The sequence below is a fragment of the Triturus cristatus genome, chromosome 9 (assembly GCF_964204655.1).
Source record: "Triturus cristatus chromosome 9, aTriCri1.1, whole genome shotgun sequence".
Classification (NCBI taxonomy): domain Eukaryota; kingdom Metazoa; phylum Chordata; class Amphibia; order Caudata; family Salamandridae; genus Triturus; species Triturus cristatus.
In genome coordinates, this window is record NC_140592.1 from 504,805,732 (window position 1) to 504,821,172 (window position 15,441).

Genomic DNA, 15,441 nt, shown 5'->3' on the forward strand with positions numbered 1-15,441 from the left:
TTATTTGTTCCATCTTTTATTTGAAAGCGACTTGTCTGCATTATCATATGCAGTAAATCACATTTTAAAAAGTGGAGTACATTTCCAAATGTGTCTGCTAAGGATTTTATGGAGAAAGTGCAGCACCGATATGATCATTTGGAAACACAACTGATCAATCTGATGGCTTGTCAGCGTGGGACAAATGAATATTGGTACCGACGCCACGGTGAATTAAAATGCATGTTACGGAATTTAGGAACACCAACATGGTTCCTTACCCTAAGCTGTGCGGAGTACGCTTGGGATGATTTACTGGATTTTCTACGAGAGGCAAATTCAAACATTAAAAACATCGAATACAAGACAGCAGGAGAACTGTGCTCATTGGATCCGGTTAATGTTTGCAGATATTTCAATCATAGATTTGAGGCTATGATGTCCTTCATCTGCAATAAAAAAAATCCACCTCTTGGAGAAGTAGTGGATTTCTTTTGGAGAAAAGAGTACCAGGCAAGAGGTGCTCCTCATATTCATATGCTGTTGTGGATCAAGGATGCCCCAAAGTTTGGAACAGATACTGATGAAGCAGTGTTATCTTTCATTGAAGAATATGCAACATGTGCTATACCGAAAAGCACAGAAGAGAAAAAGTTAAAGGAGCAAGTTTTACGTTTCCAAAGTCATCGGTGTGGAAAATACTGTCGACGGAAATACAAGAGCAAAGATAAATACTACACTAAATGTCGATTTGGATTTCCTAGACCTGTTCTTTCAAATGGAAGAGTAAACAGTTTTATGTCATCTGTGAGACATACTATTACAAGAAAATCACCTAAGAATACCTACAACCTTAAAAGAAAAGAAGAATCAAAAAATATAAATGACTACAACCCAGTCATTTTATCCATGTGGAATGCTAACATGGATATACAGTATGTAGCTGACAATTCCATTGCTGTTGCTCGATATGTAACGTCTTACATTACTAAATCAGAAAAAACTGAATTGAAAGAAATGTGGGAAGAGATTTCTCACGAGAAGACTGTCAGTAAGAAGCTGTACAGTTTCAGTTTAAAGATGTTATCGCATCGAGAAATTGGATCCTATGAATGTTCAGATAGGTTATCTTCTGCAAGTCTCTACTCGAAATCAAGAAGAATAATTTGGGTAAGTTTAGGCCTTGCAGCAATGAGAAATCGGGTACTGAAATCTGTTGGAGAAATTGAATATTTGGCCGAGAGTGACCCAGAAAGTACAGATATTTTGAAATCAAACATGTTGGACACATATTATCCCAAGAGAAGTCTTCATCTAGAAAACATGTGTCTGTATGAAGTGCTGCAGAACTACATTTATTCACGGAAAGCCACAGAAGACATCAACAATGGAAAATATAAAGTCATTGGTGAGGAAGGATGTTTGGTGAAGCAAACAAAAGGAAGTTTGATAAATCACTGGAAGCTGAGTTGCGGCACTACTGACAAAAAGGAATTTTACTACTTGGCTCTTTTACAGCTGTTTAAACCATGGCGTACAGAGGATGAACTACTGGGAGAATTTCAAAGCTATGAAGATTCATTTAATGCTTGCAAAGACAGCATAGAATGCAGTACATTCACAAATTATGTGCAAATGTTAAATGAAGAAATTGAACAGGAAACTACAATTGCAGCTGAAGTAGCTAGAGACAGTTCTCAAGACAGCCAAAGTTCAGGAACACTCAGTCAAGATCCCCTAGGACAACCGATCGTAGAAAATGAAGCTGCAATAGCCATGAATGAAGTGGAAACGGCTATGAATCAAGCTCAAGAAGAATTTATAGACTTACCAAATTTGGAAATACAACTGAATGAAGAGCAGCAACCAATTTATGAAGAGATCAGAAACAAAATTGATCACGGATTACTACATGAAAAAAAAGAGTGCTCATGCACATCATTTCATCCAATCAGGATGTATGTAAGCGGACAAGCTGGAACTGGAAAAAGTTTCTTAATAAAAGTCATCAGAAGCTACCTACAGCAAAAAACGGATTCAACTTTGTCTTGTGTGGTTACTGCTCCAACTGGGTTAGCAGCATACAACATAAAAGGAATCACCTTACATCGTTTGCTAATGTTACCAGTGGAGCATGAGAACAAAATACAATACCACAAGCTAACTGGAGAAGCATGCTTGGAAGTTTCAAGAGTATTGAAGAAGATGCAAGTTCTCATTATTGATGAGGTGAGCATGGTATCAAACTTAATGCTTGCCTTTGTGCATTTAAGAATGCAGCAAATTCTAAGGACAGACTATGACGTGTTATTTGGTGGAAAACATGTCATAGTTTTTGGGGATCTTCTACAGCTTACTCCAGTTAAAGGACAACCAGTGTTTAATACTGTGACACATGAAGACACAAAGAAGTCATTGGGAAGCATTGGTAATGCAAATATTTGGTCCTTCTTTGAGTACAAGGAACTTACTACTAATATGAGGCAAGCAAACGATGAAGAATATGGAAGTATTCTGAAAGATATCAGAATTGGACTACTCACTGAAGCTGGCACAAAAGCATTACAGAGTCGGTTGCTACATAATTTATTTCCAAAGGAAGAAATAGTTGCAGAGAAGATATACAAGAACATTGCAGAAAAGAAAAGTGTCATCTGCTTAATGCCAACTCTACGTGAATGCTCAATATTCAATGAGGAGCTTTTGAAATTGGAAAAGGAAGATATCAGGAAATTGGAAGCAGTGGACAAAATTCAGGATGGAAGAATTACTATCACAATAACAGGCAAACTGAAAAATAAATTGGATTCACTAGAGAAGAACATTTCCAAAACTGCTGGATTAGAAAAAATCTATATGTTTGCATGAACTGTAGAGTATTTTTAAGGAGAAATTTGGATGTTGAAAAAGGTTTAGTTAATGGAGCTATGGGAAGAGTTGTGGGGTTTATTAATTATCAGAAAAAAGATGGAATTGAATGTTTAAAAATAAAATTTGATCAGATAGAAGAAGTTATAGACATTTGTCGTTGTACAGTTCGTTTCATGCTTGTGAAAGACTTATATGTACAAAGGAAACAGTTTCCGTTTTCTCTAGCATATGCTGTAACTATTCACAAGTCTCAAGGATTGACTGTAGATTGTGCATTTGTAAACATTGGTTAAACTGTGTTCAAAGAAGGTATGGCTTATGTAGCTTTGTCACGAGTGAAAACATTATCTGGTTTATTCATGATAGACTTTGATGATTCAAAAGTTAGTGCTGATACAAACTGTGTAAAGGAGTATAATAGATTAAGAAGAACCTATGCTCCTCATTTAGGTCAGTATCCTGTGTTAGAGAAATGTGTAGTTTCTCGAAAAAGGAGAATTGAGAATATCTGTAATGAGGATGTAGAGAGGAGGAAAAAAAAGAGGAGTGATGTAATTGCAAGCAAAAAGAAAAAGGAAAATGTTGAAGAGGTTGTAGGATGTCATTTTGAAAATAGCTCTGGTGTCAACTGCTACGCTAATGTAGTGCTGAATGTTGCATTTTATCTGGAAAGTTTGCAAGAGCAGATAATAGTAAATCAGAGAAAAAGATTCTGTTCTGAGTTGAGTCTCCTTTTTCAAAAGCTGAGTAATGATAAAACTCAAATAGAAAGTGCTACTGAAATTAGAAAACTTTTAGATGTATGTTCAGGACGAACACAGTTTTCTCAAAATGTACAGCAAGACGCACAGGAATTCTTGATGTATTTTCTTCAGGTACTGGAAGAAGAAGGGGTGCCAATTGAAAATATGTTTGGTGTCCCTTATAAATGGGAACATAGTTGTGAAAACTGTTTCAATACATGTGGCTCTAATGTTGATTCTGAAAGGTTTATTTATTTAACATTGCCAGACAGTAAAACAGTCACTTTTGCTAAATTAGTTAAAGATACTAATCATAGCATGGAATGCGGTGAGTGTAAATCTGACATGTTTTCAACGTTAATTTTAAAGGAATACGGACAGTATGTAATTTTAATGATGCAACGATGTAAAGCTGATGGTTCAAAATTGGATACTTTAATAAAGAAGTTTATAGGACAGCAATTATCAATTTCAGGAAAAACTTTTGTAACAGTTGCAATAATTTTCCATGAAGGACCTACTGTAACTTCTGGACATTACACAGTTTATCTTAAATGTGAAAAAGGCTGGACACTGTGTAATGATTCCCAATTGATTTTCAAGCAACGTTTGCCTTTTGATTTAGCAAATTCCTATCTAATCTTCCTGAAACCTAAATTTTAGAGAGACTGGGCAAGATCTGTACAAAACAATTTTACCATTTTATTGGATTAGCATTGGAATTTAAAAAAAAAAAGATTTTTAAAATTACCATTTGGCCTAACGGAAAGGTAACCAATTGTAATGTGGACTTATTTAATTCCTAATGAATCTGTCGGAAACCAAAAATTTAGAGAGAATCGGTAACATCTGTACAATTTAAATTTTGGAATTTTATTGGATTACCATTCGAAATTTATTCAAAAAAGATTTTTAAAATTACTATTTGGCCATAAGGAAAGGTAACCAATTGTATTGTGGACTTATTTAATTATTAATTAATCTTTCGGAAACCAAAATGTTAGAGAGAATCGGTAACATCTGTACAATTTAAATTTTGGAATTTTATTAGATTACCATTGGAAATTTAATCAAAAAAGAATTTTAAAATTACTATTTGGCCTAAAGGAAATGTAACCAGATGTATTGTGGAGTTATTTGAGATATATTATTTTTGAGATTATGCTTCTGTTCCAAAATTGTCAGACAGTATTTTAAAGAAATAGTTATTGTTATTAGATGATATGTTTTTAGAATATTATGCATTTCTATAATGTTATGTTTAAGTAAAAAGAGATTCTGGGCTTTTTTAAAACAATCTTTGAGATTGTTATTTTTTTTTTGCCCGCTGTTAAGTGATGAATGCAATTGCTTTCACGATTTATAGTGAAATGCAATATATTCTGAAAACAGCAAAAAAAAGGCAAAAAATTGTTTTTGGAAAATATGTAAATACGTGTACTGTGTTATATAATGATTTATTAAATATTAATACTTTTTTTCTTTTTTTTCAGATTGTGAAAGAATATTTTCGAAAAAAAACAACCATTTTTACAAGTAATTTCAATTAAATTTTAATTAAAAATTAAATTGTTGGGTGGGTCAGGTAAGTCAGAAATTAGATGGTCCCTTTCTTCCACTTCTCCTCAAACAGATTTTCAGTATTTAGTTATTAATCCCTCAAGGATCTTGAAATGTGGTAATTGATTTTTAGTTTTTTTTTTTTTTTTTTTTAAAACAAATTACGCTTACGGTACGGTAAAAAAAAAAAAAAAAATTTTAAAGAAAAAATAAAAAAAAGTTGAGAGGTAAGGTTGGCTCTTAAAAGAGCCGTTGTGTTCATGCAGGGACAGAGGAAAGGAAGAATGGGAACATTAGCTGGTAGGACAAATGTGCTGGTCTATTTTGTTGTTAATGAGGGGAAGACTGGTCTCCCTATGAACAATTAGACCATGGCAAAATGAACACCGCATTGTAACCCTCGCAAACCGATGGTTCGTTTCCACAGGATCAGAAAAAGGTGAATCTGCCCCCACAGATGAAGGGCTCTGCTGAGCTTCCGAAGAAGGACTCGGCTGAGCTGCTGTGGATGTGCTTGCTCGACTTAATGAAGGGTTGCCTCTAGTATGTCGTGCATGTGTCCTAGGATGTACATCCTCAAGGTGTCTCAACATAGTGTGATTCCCGAAGGAATACTTCTTGTTGGGATTACCTCTTGAAAGTACACGCTGGCACAGCTTACAAGTCACCAAAGCAGCATTGACTTTTTTCTCACCCTCAGGAAAACTAAAATACTCCCATATAAAAGAGCTCTTCTGTTTCCTCTTTCTCTGCCTGATGGTGGTGCTGCTAGCCTCACTCTCAGCAGAAGAGTGCTGGTCTGCCATCGTGTCACAAAGACAAGTCAGCTCCTTCTCCTAAGGGATCACAAGCAGAAATGAGGGGAATGGGTGTGGTGTAGGAGAGTTCTAGAACTGAAACTACTTTGAACCAATCAAAAGTTTTGTTTCATGATGACATGACCCACCGTGCGCGTACGTTACGCTTACGTTACGCTTACGGAGCGCTTACGGTGCGCTTACGGTAAAAGTACGCATGCGCGTAAAAAAGACACGCGCTCGCGCGCATGCGCATAACAGTCACTTCCGCGTAACGTACGCGTGTAGCGTACACGCTTACGCGCCCCATACGCAGTACGCACGGCTACGTAAATTGCTTAACCATACGCAAAATGAGTAGTATTATTACGAACATTACGCTTACCGTAAGCTTACCGTACGCGCACTTAAAAAAAAAAAAAAAAAAAAGGAAAAAAAGAATTTTTATGTTATACTAATATATCTTACCTGTTTAGTAAAAAAAAAATGAGAAAAATTAATATATTGCAGAATTAAAAAAAATTAAGCATAGTGTTTTAAGAGAATATAAAGTAAAAAAAAAAAAAAAAAAGGAAAAAAAGAATTTATATGTTATACTAATATATCTTACCTGTTTGGTAAAAACAAAACAGAGAAAAATTAATATATTGCAGAATTTAAAAAAAATAAACATAGTGTTTTAAGAGAATATAAAGTAAAAAAAAAAACTTGCTTTTTTTTAAAAAAAAACACCTTTAATATAAGAATTTATAATAAAAAAATCATACAAAATCAATGAAAAAACCATGGGAATCACACATGTTATAGGTAAGAATTAGCATTTAAAAAACCATACAAATTCACTGAAAAAAACATGGGTTTCACACACGTTATAGTTAGGAATTAGCATTTAAAAAACCTTGCAAATTCACTGAAAAAACCATAGGTTTCACACACGTTATAGTTAGCGGACATTTCACTCATAAAAAACCATTGAAATTCCCCCGTTATAGTTAGTTCAGCTAACTATAACTCGCGCCCCCGCAATGCACTGCTGATGACGTCACATATTACATCACTCATGACATGGTCAGTGACATCACTCATGACATCACTGATGACATCTCAAATGACATCACTGATGACATCACTGATGACATCATCCTTGTGATAGAGTGGCAGACCTCCTCTCACCCTAATATAACCTTTGATACACACATTCAAAAATAGAGACTAAAATCTTCAAAACAATGGACATACCAATACCAGTTAAAACAACCTCTTCAGTAATTCTAAGATCCACATACACATCCACTCATTCACCAACAGTCCTATACAGTCACTCATACATGTACTCACTCATCATATGTACTCATACACCTATACATCCTGTTACACAATGCCACTCATCCACAGAGTTACTTACACACATAGTCACTCATGCTAATAAAGAATCAAACATAAATTTAATTGCATATACAGTTATACACACACCACCACACTTAGTTCTACGGAAACTTACACATACTTAGTCTTTTAAACAATCACTTATAGAAACACATACTTATTCATACAGGAACTCTTTCAATCTCTCATTCTCACATATACTCACTTATATACACCAATAGTCACATATACTAGTTTAAAACATATGTAGTTACTCATAAAGACACTATTGAGACAGTCATTCACTCACTAACACACCCATACACACACTCATCCACCCATACAGTCCTGCACACATGATGTCTTCAACACATAAAAACAGTGAGTCACTCATTCATGCATCTATGCACTACGTAATACCCCCCACCGAACCATGCAGACACTCAGACTGATACTCAAAAAACCAACTAATAACCTATATAGACACCCATGTAGCTACTCACCAACCCATGCAGCCACTTATACACAAAGTGAGAGACTGATACAGATATTTACATATTTAAACATTACTCACTAAGCCATGTATTCACTATGATACACTTATCAGTCAGTTACACAATCAATTTTTCAAAAACAAATCATCCATTTAGACACTTATATACCCATTTATTCTTCCATCGACCTTGAGATATACATATATAAAACATATTTAATTTTCAGAAAAACAGACATTCACTGGATGATGTCATCAGTGATGTCATCAGTGATGTCATTTGAGATGTCATCAGTGATGTCATGAGTGATGTCACTGACCATGTCATGAGTGATGTAATATGTGACGTCATCAGCAGTGCATTGCGGGGGCGCGAGTTATAGTTAGCTGAACTAACTATAACGGGGGAATTTCAATGGTTTTTTATGAGTGAAATGTTCGCTAACTATAACGTGTGTGAAACCTATGGTTTTTTCACTGAATTTGCAAGGTTTTTTAAATGCTAAATCCTAACTATAACGTGTGTGAAACCTATGGTTTTTTCAGTGAATTTGCAAGGTTTTTTAAATGCTAATTCCTAACTATAACGTGTGTGAAACCCATGGTTTTTTCAGTGAATATATATATAACTAAAATCATAACAATACAACCCAAATATATATTTGCATTAACTAAAAACATTTAGACAACAATCTAAATACAAAGAAATACATATATATATATATATGTGTGTGTGAATATAATGTATATATATATATATATATATATATATGTGTCAACAAACAATCCCGATAATGATGAAGGCTGTCTAGCAGGACGGTCCGTGTTGGGGTAATCGGCAGCCCCACTTATGAAACACCACACTTTTCTCTTCCGAAAGTATACACGGACGCCAAGGAGATTTGCATTTTTAAAGCTGGTTTAATGGACTGCACACACAACGCGTTTCAGCTTTCGCCTTGTTCACAATAGAGCAAAGTGTTTTCAATAAAGTTAAATACAATTCATTATGCGCAAAATAAACAACAGACTTCTTACAACAAAGCAATGCAATGCAAGAGAATGGTAACATGGCGGCCATCTTAGCCTAATGCGAATCCCACATAATATTGGGCAATATATCATAGAAACTGGGGAATATGAGCATGTTAACAAATATAGATCTCAATTATCACCAAATTATTTGTGTAGCCAATCTAGTATTGAGTAAATTGTGCAAACTAAGTCATGCTGCACGCGCTACCAATGGTGATAACAGGTGTTTGAGCATACACCCATCAAACACAATCGTTCAGCCCTAGTGGGCACAGCTCTAATGATCTTAATTCTGGGGTAATCAATATACACCCCACCGACTTAGTAATCAAATGGAAAACCTTGCCCAAAATAAAACCCCAGTGGGCATAATGGAAAGAGTGCAACACTCTGACAATTTAATTAAGCTTGACTCGAAGTCCCAGTTTATCAAAGGCCACAGCATATTTTTGATACCAATCCCTGAAAAATATAATAAAATAAAACAAATTTTAGTATAACAAAATCACAGCCACAGTATATACAATATCAATCCTCAAACTTAGTTGTGTAAATGTACAGATAATTCTTCACTAGAATGCAACCCTTTAGGGAACATTGTATCGAAGTCCACAATATATCTAGACTCCAATTGTCTGAGGTGGAGCAATTTATTACCTCCACGTACAGTGTCAACGACAGCATCAATTACCACCATCTTCAGCAGTCGTTCATTTTGAGCATGCTGTTCGAAAAAGTGTCGTGCAACAGGATATTGTTTGTTGTTGTGGCGTAGAGCCCTTACATGTTCTAACACTCTTTTTTTCGCACGGTGAATTGTGCTGCCAATATATGCCTTGTTGCATGGACAGGTTAATGCATAGACACAGTACGTCGTGTTACATGTCAGAACTTTCTTGATGGTAAACTTTTTGCTCATACTCGAGAAATGTACCCCTGTACAATCCACGCTATTTCTGCAAGCCTTGCAGTTTTTGCAACAACAAAATCCTGGCCGACAACTACTCTTAAGGGTTGTCAGGCTGGTTATTACATTGGGACTTAACTCATCTCTCAGAGAGTTACTCCTCTTGAACGTAACTTGCGGATGATTAGTCAAATGTTTTTTGAGATTATTGTCAGTTAGCAAAACATGCCAATGTATATCCAGAACCCGGCGCAAATCATGCGCTTGTCCTGAATACGTAGTAATGAAACGTAGACTTTACATATCCGATATTCGTTGCACAGGGTGCAGTAGCTCATTGCGTGCAACGTCATCTACCTTCCTACATGCCTCTTTGATGGTACAAGGATGGTAACCTCTCTCTTTAAAGCGTTGTATCATATTGTCTTTTTCAATTGCATGACTGCTCTCCGTGCTACAGTTACATTTTGCGCGCAGTAATTCCCCATATGGGATACTGCACATCAACTTGCGAGGATGAGAGCTGGATGCACTCAAAATACTATTACCGGCAGTCTTTTTCCGGTAAAGGTATGTGTGCATGGATTGTTCTTTGATCTCCACAGTAACGTCGAGGAACTCAACAGAGGTCCTACTGACATGCTCAGTGAAGACCAAGTTGTGTGGGTTGTCATTCAGTTTTTGAACAAATTCACTGGCAGAGTCCAAGTCCCCTTTCCAAATTAAAAAGATGTCGTCAATATATCGGAGCCACAGGACACAGTTGGAAAATTCGTCCAGCTGTGAGGCCACCTGCTCCTCCCACCAGCCCATGACAAGATTGGCATAGCTGGGGGCGAAGCAGGTGCCCATCGCTGTGCCCTGTGACTGCCGATAGACGACATCATCAAATAGAAAAAAATTGTTCATCAGACAATATTCGATCATAGCCATGATCATCTCTGAGTGACACAGGAGAGAAATGGAACGAGTCTTAAGAACATGTTGCACAGCCCTCAAACCCAGTTGATGTTGTATGCTGGTATACAGGCTGCCAACATCCAAGGTGACCAAAGTATAGTCTGGTTCCCAGTGAATCCCATCAATGATAGTTAAAAAATGGGTAGTATCCCGTAAATAAGCTGGTAACGCAATTACGTAGGGTCTTAAATAATGGTCAATGTAGCGAGAAGTATTCTCCAATAGAGACCCAATGGATGAAACTATGGGTCTGCCAGGCGGATTAACCAGGTCCTTGTGTAATTTAGGGAGTAAGTATAACACAGCTATCCGGGGGTAAGGGCATCTCAAATAGTTGAATTCCTCCTACTCTAATAACCCCTTCTCTCTCCAATCTACTAGGAGTTCCCCATACTTCACATTAGATACTGATATGGCCCTTCTGTCAGAAATCGCATAACATGTCTGGTCACTCAGTTGCCTGAGTCCCTCACGCAAATAGGCTGATTTGTCCTGGATCACCACATTACCACCCTTATCAGATTGTCGGATAACAATGGTATTGTCTGCCTTTAAGTTTTCTAGTGCTTGAATTTGACACCAGTTAAGGTTTTTCTCAGACATCGGGATTTTACCATGCCTCATTCTCTTTAGGTCATTTAAAACACCCCTCTCAAATACCTCAATGGCATCACATTCAATGTTCGGCAGAAACACAGATTTGGGTTTAAAATGACTGCCTGGATTAATGTTGGTGTCAATCGAAAAATCATCCAAATTCAAACATTCATCAACATCACAATTTTCCAAATTAGACATGGTAGATATTGCATGTAAGACCTCAATGTCATCAACATTGAGGGTATTCAAAGGCACAATCACAGGTGTTATATCTGTTTTGTTGTGTTTGGTTTCAAACCATTTCTTCAATTTTAATTTGCGTGAGAAGTAAAATAAGTCAATTCGTGTTTGAACAAAATTAAAATTGGAAGTAGGGCAAAAGGACAAACCTAGGCCAAGGAGGTCTCTCTCATCTCCCGATAGAGATCGTTGGGAGAGATTGATGACAGTCATTGTTGAACTTTTTTGCCCCTTGTCATCATTCCCATTGGGCTTCCTACTTCTTTTCTTGCTCCTCTGTTTGGCCTGTTTGTTCCTCTGATTTTTCCTCTGCCTCGCTGACCAGTTTGGTCTTGATATTGCTTTGTCCGTCCCTGGTTTAGCATTTGGAACTGGGCTAAAAAATTATTCGACTTCTTTGGAAGATCTTGACTAGCCAGACTTGTAGCCACTGACATGGGTATATCCGATAAGCTGCCATCTGAGACGTCACTCTCAATAATATCTACATTAACAGATGCTGTGGATGGTGGTATGGACACAATTCCATTTATATCAAATAAATAATCATATTTTTTATGGAAGGTAAGGGTCCGGCCCGACTGATAGTCCTTAAAGTCTCTTAAGAACTTACGTTGTTTTTGGCCGTAATCTCTTCCTCTAATTTGTCCATTCGTTGCAATAGAGATTTCATAAAAGTCTCCAATACATCTTTGGCCACCAATTTTTCAAGTTGGGCAGATAACTGGTCAATCTCTGCCTATAATTTGCTACGGTCTTTTAGTGCAAATTTGACTAAAATACGCATCATAGTTATGGAACAGGCAGCAGAATTATTGGACCATTCCTCCAACATCTCCGGATCAGGGTCCTCATAAGTAGGAATGGTAAAAATGTGCAGCCCTCGAGGCACTCGGGCTACATCTAGTTATCTTTGTAGGGACTCTGCTTCCCACCATTTGGAGAGTTCTTTTTTATATAATTTGTCCAATTGAATATAAAGTTGCTGGATTTTTATTTCCTCCGTAATAACAGTGGCTGGGCTGGTTAGATCCCCACTAGCATTGCTTTGTGCAAAAAAGAGTCTGTTGGCCGTTACTTTGCGCTTTGCTTCTAAAGCTGCAGCCATAATCACCAAGTTGTTTTGCTCGAAATCTCCAATGCTGAAAAAATTGAGACTTGTTAGTTCCAAAATCGAGTCAGCTCCCTTCTCGCACACACCTCGCTGCGTAGGTAACGCGGTAACCACAAAACCCGGACCGGAGCTGAAACTCACGCCACAGAGCTGTTCGTTAGAGGAACGAACTCCGCCACCTTAGCACAAAGAATCAGCAACTCGGGTAAAGTGGAACCTCACAGTCCCTCACAGATATCAGAAGAACTTTTACAATGCCGTAGTCACTCACCGCACGATATTTCAAATAAGCGGTGCTTCGGTAACCATCACAGTGTCCTCCGTGATACCAGAGTCAACGTAGATCGGCACGGAAATGGCAAGGGAGATGGACGAGGTCAGCCTTCGTTCAATTTCAATCAACAAACAATCCCGATAATGATGAAGGCTGTCTAGCAGGACGGTCCGTGTTGGGGTAATCGGCAGCTCCACTTATGAAACACCACACTTTTCTCTTCCGAAAGTATACACGGACGCCAAGGAGATTTGCAGTTTTAAAGCTGGTTTAATGGACTGCACACACAACGCGTTTCAGCTTTCGCCTTTTTCACGCTAGAGCAAAGTGTTTTCAATAAAGTTAAATACAATTCATTATGCGCAAAATAAACAACAGACTTCTTACAACAAAGCAATGCAATGCAAGAGAATGGTAACATGGCAGCCATCTTAGCCTAATGCGAATCCCACATAATATTGGGCAATATATCATAGAAACTGGGGAATATGAGCATGGTAACAAATATAGAGCTCAATTATCACCAAATAATTTGTGTAGCCAATCTAGTATTGAGTAAATTGTGCAAACTAAGTCATGCTGCTCGCGATACTAATGGTGATAACAGGTGTTTGAGCATACACCCATCAAACACAATCGTTCAGCCCTAGTGGGCACAGCTCTAATGATCTTAATTCTGGGGTAATCAATATACACCCCACCGACTTTGTAATCAAATGGAAAACCTTACCCAAAATAAAACCTTTTTTGCACAAAGCAATGCTAGTGGGGATCTAACCAGCCCAGCCACTGTTATTACGGAGGAAGTAAAAATCCAGCAACTTTATATTCAGTTGGAGAAATTATATAAAAAAGAACTCTCCAAATAGTGGGAAGCAGAGTCCCTACAAAGATATATAGATGTAGCCCGAGTGCCTCGAGGGCTGCGCATTTTTACCATTCCTACTTATGAGGACCCTGATCCGGAGATGTTGGAGGAATGGTCCAATAATTCTGCTGCCTGTTCCATAACTATGATGCGTATTTTAGTCAAATTTGCACTAAAAGACCGTAGCAAATTATTGGCAGAGATTGACCAGTTATCTGCCCAACTTGAAAAATTGGTGGCCAAAGATGTATTGGAGACTTTTATGAAATCTCTATTGCAACGAATGGACAAATTAGAGGAAGAGATTACGGCCAAAAAACAACGTAAGTTCTTAAGAGACTTTAAGGACTATCAGTCGGGCCGGACCCTTACCTTCCATAAAAAATATGATCATTTATTTGATATAAATGGAATTGTGTCCATACCACCATCCACAGCATCTGTTAATGTAGATATTATTGAGAGTGACGTCTCAGATGGCAGCTTATCGGATATACCCATGTCAGTGGCTACAAGTCTGGCTAGTCAAGATCTTCCAAAGAAGTCGAATAATTTTTTAGCCCAGTTCCAAATGCTAAACCAGGGACGGACAGAGCAATATCAAGACCAAACTGGTCAGCGAGGCAGAGGGCGAGGCGGCAGAGGAAAAATCAGAGGAACAAACAGCCCAAACAGAGGAGCAAGAAAAGAAGTAGGAAGCCCAATGGGAATGATGACAAGGGGCAAAAAAGTTCAACAATGACTGTCATCAATCTCTCCCAACGATCTCTATCGGGAGATGAGAGAGACCTCCTTGGCCTAGGTTTGTCCTTTTGCCCTACTTCCAATTTTAATTTTGTTCAAATACGAATTGACTTATTTTACTTCTCATGCAAATTAAAATTGAAGAAATGGTTTGAAACCAAACACAACAAAACAGATATAACACCTGTGATTGTGCCTTTGAATACCCTCAATGTTGATGACATTGAGGTCTTACATGCAATATCTACCATGTCTAATTTGGAAAATTGTGATGTTGATGAATGTTTGAATTTGGATGATTTTTCGATTGACACCAACATTAATCCAGGCAGTAATTTTAAACCCAAATCTGTGTTTCTGCCGAACATTGAATGTGATGCCATTGAGGTATTTGAGAGGGGTGTTTTAAATGACCTAAAGAGAATGAGGCATGGTAAAATCCCGATGTCTGAGAAAAACCTTAACTGGTGTCAAATTCAAGCACTAGAAAACTTAAAGGCAGACAATACCATCGATATCCGACAATCGGATAAGGGTGGTAATGTGGTGATCCAGGACAAATCATCCTATTTGCGTGAGGGACTCAGGCAACTGAGTGACCAGACATGTTATGCGATTTCTGACAGAAGGGCCATATCAGTATCTAATGTGAAGTATGGGGAACTCCTAGTAGATTGGAGAGAGAAGGGGTTATTAGAGTGGGAGGAATTCAACTATTTGAGATGCCCTTACCCCTGGATACCTGTGTTATACTTACTCCCTAAATTGCACAAGGACCCGGTTAATCCGCCTGGCAGACCCATAGTTTCATCCATTGGGTCTCTATTGGAGAATACTTCTTGCTACATTGACCATTATTTAAGACCCTACGTAATTGCGTTACCAGCTTAT

General features: G+C 37.5%; 1 long non-coding RNA gene across 1 annotated transcript in view; it reads right to left on the bottom strand.

Moving 5' to 3' along the window:
• Nucleotides 1–9,135: 9,135 nt before the first annotated feature.
• The window catches only part of LOC146798207 (uncharacterized), a 59,268-nt gene continuing 52,962 nt past the window's right edge, over nt 9,136–15,441 (bottom strand). The window contains exon 3 of the long non-coding RNA XR_014969127.1: nt 9,136–9,305. This is a non-coding gene — a long non-coding RNA (uncharacterized LOC146798207). The remainder of the gene's footprint in view (nt 9,306–15,441) is intronic.